We start from the raw sequence: 6,000 nt of genomic DNA on the forward strand, positions 1-6,000 counted from the left end.
GTAATTTCTAGTATATGTCTATGATTTTCAATTCTAACCACTTCAACACAATAATATATACCAAATAGTGTTGTGTGCCCAGTTTAGTGCAAAACAAACCAAGTTTGAGCTACATTATGTGCGAAAGTGCCAAAAAAGCAAAAAAACACATCAAATCGCAACTTAGCACGTAATTTCTAGCATATGACAATGATTTACAATTCTAACCACTTCAACACAATAATAAATATCAAATAGTGTTGTGTGCCAAGATTCGTGCAAAACAAACCAAGTTTGAGCTACTTTATGCGTGGAAGTGCAAAAATAGTTTAAAAACGCATAAAATCGAAACTTAACACGTATTTCTATCATATGATAATGATTTTCAATTGTAACCACGTCAACACAATAATATATACCAAATAGTGTTGTGTGGCAAGATTCGTGCAAAATAAACCAAATTTGAGCTACTTTATGCGTGAAAGTGCCAAAAAAGCATAAAACGCAAAAATTCGCAACTTAATACGTAATTTCTAGCATATGACTATGATTTTCAATTCTAACCACTTCAACACAATAATATATACCAAATAGTGTTGTGCGCCATGTTTCGCGCAAAACAAACCAAGTTTGAGCTACTTTATTCGCGAAAGAGCCAAAAAAGCTTAAAAACTCATAAAATCGCAACTTACCACGTAATTTCTAGTATATGTCTATGATTTTCAATTCTAACCACTTCAACACAATAATATATACCAAATAGTGTTGTGTGCCCAGTTTAGTGCAAAACAAACCAAGTTTGAGCTACATTATGTGCGAAAGTGCCAAAAAAGCAAAAAAACACATCAAATCGCAACTTAGCACGTAATTTCTAGCATATGACAATGATTTACAATTCTAACCACTTCAACACAATAATAAATATCCAATAGTGTTGTGTGCCAAGATTCGTGCAGAACAAACCAAGTTTGAGCTACTTTATGCGTGGAAGTGCAAAAATAGTTTAAAAACGCATAAAAATCAAAACTTAACACGTATTTCTATCATATGATAATGATTTTCAATTGTAACCACGTCAACACAATAATATATACCAAATAGTGTTGTGTGGCAAGATTCGTGCAAAATAAACCAAATTTGAGCTACTTTATGCGTGAAAGTGCCAAAAAAGCATAAAACGCAAAAATTCGCAACTTAACACGTAATTTCTAGCATATGACTATGATTTTCAATTGTAACCACTTCAACACAATAATATATACCAAATAGTGTTGTGTGCCATGTTTTCGCGCAAAACAAACCAAGTTTGAGCTACTTTATTCGCGAAAGAGTCAAAAAGCTTAAAAACTCATAAAATCGCAACTTACCACGTAATTTCTAGTATATGTCTATGATTTTCAATTCTAACCACTTCAACACAATAATATATACCAAATAGTGTTGTGTGCCCAGTTTAGTGCAAAACAAACCAAGTTTGAGCTACATTATGTGCGAAAGTGCCAAAAAAGCAAAAAAAACACATCAAATCGCAACTTAGCACGTAATTTCTAGCATATGACAATGATTTACAATTCTAACCACTTCAACACATTAATCAATATCCAATAGTGTTGTGTGCCAAGATTCGTGCAGAACAAACCAAGTTTGAGCTACTTTATGCGTGGAAGTGCAAAAATAGTTTAAAAACGCATAAAATCGAAACTTAACACGTATTTCTATCATATGATAATGATTTTCAATTGTAACCACGTCAACACAATAATATATAACCAAATAGTGTTGTGTGGAAAGATTCGTGCAAAATAAACCAAATTTGAGCTACTTTATGCGTGAAAGTGGCAAAAAAGCATAAAACGCAAAAATTCGCAACTTAACACGTAATTTCTAGCATATGACTATGATTTTCAATTGTAACCACTTCAACACAATAATATATACCAAATAGTGTTGTGTGCCATGTTCGCGCAAAACAAACCAAGTTTGAGCTACTTTATTCGCGAAAGAGTCAAAAAAGCTTAAAAACTCATAAAATCGCAACTTACCACGTAATTTCTAGTATATGTCTATGATTTTCAATTCTAACCACTTCAACACAATAATATATACCAAATAGTGTTGTGTGCCCAGTTTAGTGCAAAACAAACCAAGTTTGAGCTACATTATGTGCGAAAGTGCCAAAAAAGCAAAAAAACACATCAAATCGCAACTTAGCACGTAATTTCTAGCATATGACAATGATTTACAATTCTAACCACTTCAACACAATAATCAATATCCAATAGTGTTGTGTGCCAAGATTCGTGCAGAACAAACCAAGTTTGAGCTACTTTATGCGTGGAAGTGCAAAAATAGTTTAAAAACGCATAAAATCGAAACTTAACACGTATTTCTATCATATGATAATGATTTTCAATTGTAACCACGTCAACACAATAATATATACCAAATAGTGTTGTGTGGAAAGATTCGTGCAAAATAAACCAAATTTGAGCTACTTTATGCGTGAAAGTGCCAAAAAAGCATAAAACGCAAAAATTCGCAACTTAACACGTAATTTCTAGCATATGACTATGACAATTGTAACCACTTCAACACAATAATATATACCAAATAGTGTTGTGTGCCATGTTTCGCGCAAAACAAACCAAGTTTGAGCTACTTTATTCGCGAAAGAGTCAAAAAAGCTTAAAAACTCATAAAATCGCAACTTACCACGTAATTTCTAGTATATGTCTATGATTTTCAATTCTAACCACTTCAACACAATAATATATATACCAAATAGTGTTGTGTGCCCAGTTTAGTGCAAAACAAACCAAGTTTGAGCTACATTATGTGCGAAAGTGCCAAAAAAGCAAAAAAACACATCAAATCGCAACTTAGCACGTAATTTCTAGCATATGACAATGATTTACAATTCTAACCACTTCAACACAATAATCAATATCCAATAGTGTTGTGTGCCAAGATTCGTGCAGAACAAACCAAGTTTGAGCTACTTTATGCGTGGAAGTGCAAAAATAGTTTAAAAACGCATAAAATCGAAACTTAACACGTATTTCTATCATATGATAATGATTTTCAATTGTAACCACGTCAACACAATAATATATACCAAATAGTGTTGTGTGGAAAGATTCGTGCAAAATAAACCAAATTTGAGCTACTTTATGCGTGAAAGTGCCAAAAAAGCATAAAACGCAAAAATTCGCAACTTAACACGTAATTTCTAGCATATGACTATGATTTTCAATTCTAACCACTTCAACACAATAATATATACCAAATAGTGTTGTGTGCCATGTTTCGCGCAAAACAAACCAAGTTTGAGCTACTTTATTCGCGAAAGAGTCAAAAAAGCTTAAAAACTCATAAAATCGCAACTTACCACGTAATTTCTAGTATATGTCTATGATTTTCAATTCTAACCACTTCAACACAATAATATATACCAAATAGTGTTGTGTGCCCAGTTTAGTGCAAAACAAACCAAGTTTGAGCTACATTATGTGCGAAAGTGCCAAAAAAGCAAAAAAACACATCAAATCGCAACTTAGCACGTAATTTCTAGCATATGACAATGATTTACAATTCTAACCACTTCAACACAATAATCAATATCCAATAGTGTTGTGTGCCAAGATTCGTGCAGAACAAACCAAGTTTGAGCTACTTTATGCGTGGAAGTGCAAAAATAGTTTAAAAACGCATAAAATCGAAACATAACACGTATTTCTATCATATGATAATGATTTTCAATTGTAACCACGTCATCACAATAATATATACCAAATAGTGTTGTGTGGCAAGATTCGTGCAAAATAAACCAAATTTGAGCTACTTTATGCGTGAAAGTGCCAAAAAAGCATAAAACGCAAAAATTCGCAACTTAACACGTAATTTCTAGCATATGACTATGATTTTCAATTCTAACCACTTCAACACAATAATATATACCAAATAGTGTTGTGTGCCATGTTTCGCGCAAAACAAACCAAGTTTGAGCTACTTTATTCGCGAAAGAGTCAAAAAAGCTTAAAAACTCATAAAATCGCAACTTACCACGTAATTTCTAGTATATGTCTATGATTTTCAATTCTAACCACTTCAACACAATAATATATACCAAATAGTGTTGTGTGCCCAGTTTAGTGCAAAACAAACCAAGTTTGAGCTACATTATGTGCGAAAGTGCCAAAAAAGCAAAAAAACACATCAAATCGCAACTTAGCACGTAATTTCTAGCATATGACAATGATTTACAATTCTAACCACTTCAACACAATAATCAATATCCAATAGTGTTGTGTGCCAAGATTCGTGCAGAACAAACCAAGTTGAGCTACTTTATGCGTGGAAGTGCAAAAATAGTTTTAAAACGCATAAAATCGAAACATAACACGTATTTCTATCATATGATAATGATTTTCAATTGTAACCACGTCATCACAATAATATATACCAAATAGTGTTGTGTGGCAAGATTCGTGCAAAATAAACCAAATTTGAGCTACTTTATGCGTGAAAGTGCCAAAAAAGCATAAAACGCAAAAATTCGCACTTAACACGTAATTTCTAGCATATGACTATGATTTTCAATTCTAACCACTTCAACACAATAATATATACCAAATAGTGTTGTGTGCCATGTTTCGCGCAAAACAAACCAAGTTTGAGCTACTTTATTCGCGAAAGAGTCAAAAAGCTTAAAAACTCATAAAATCGCAACTTACCACGTAATTTCTAGTATATGTCTATGATTTTCAATTCTAACCACTTCAACAGCAATAATATATACCAAATAGTGTTGTGTGCCCAGTTTAGTGCAAAACAAACCAAGTTTGAGCTACATTATGTGCGAAAGTGCCAAAAAAGCAAAAAAACACATCAAATCGCAACTTAGCACGTAATTTCTAGCATATGACAATGATTTACAATTCTAACCACTTCAACACAATAATCAATATCCAATAGTGTTGTGTGCCAAGATTCGTGCAGAACAAACCAAGTTTGAGCTACTTATGCGTGGAAGTGCAAAAATAGTTTAAAAACGCATAAAATCGAAACTTAACACGTATTTCTATCATATGATAATGATTTTCAATTGTAACCACGTCAACACAATAATATATACCAAATAGTGTTGTGTGGAAAGATTCGTGCAAAATAAACCAAATTTGAGCTACTTTATGCGTGAAAGTGCCAAAAAAGCATAAAACGCAAAAATTCGCAACTTAACACGTAATTTCTAGCATATGACTATGATTTTCAATTGTAACCACTTCAACACAATAATATATACCAAATAGTGTTGTGTGCCATGTTTCGCGCAAAACAAACCAAGTTTGAGCTACTTTATTCGCGAAAGAGTCAAAAAAGCTTAAAAACTCATAAAATCGCAACTTACCACGTAATTTCTAGTATATGTCTATGATTTTCAATTCTAACCACTTCAACACAATAATATATACCAAATAGTGTTGTGTGCCCAGTTTAGTGCAAACAAACCAAGTTTGAGCTACATTATGTGCGAAAGTGCCAAAAAAGCAAAAAAACACATCAAATCGCAACTTAGCACGTAATTTCTAGCATATGACAATGATTTACAATTCTAACCACTTCAACACAATAATCAATATCCAATAGTGTTGTGTGCCAAGATTCGTGCAGAACAAACCAAGTTTGAGCTACTTTATGCGTGGAAGTGCAAAAATAGTTTAAAAACGCATAAAATCGAAACTTAACACGTATTTCTATCATATGATAATGATTTTCAATTGTAACCACGTCAACACAATAATATATACAAAATAGTGTTGTGTGGAAAGATTCGTGCAAAATAAACCAAATTTGAGCTACTTTATGCGTGAAAGTGCCAAAAAAGCATAAAACGCAAAAATTCGCAACTTAACACGTAATTTCTAGCATATGACTATGATTTTCAATTCTAACCACTTCAACACAATAATATATACCAAATAGTGTTGTGTGCCATGTTTCGCGCAAAACAAACCAAGTTTG

This window comes from Amaranthus tricolor, chromosome 1 (genome assembly GCF_026212465.1).
Source record: "Amaranthus tricolor cultivar Red isolate AtriRed21 chromosome 1, ASM2621246v1, whole genome shotgun sequence".
NCBI lineage: Eukaryota > Viridiplantae > Streptophyta > Magnoliopsida > Caryophyllales > Amaranthaceae > Amaranthus > Amaranthus tricolor.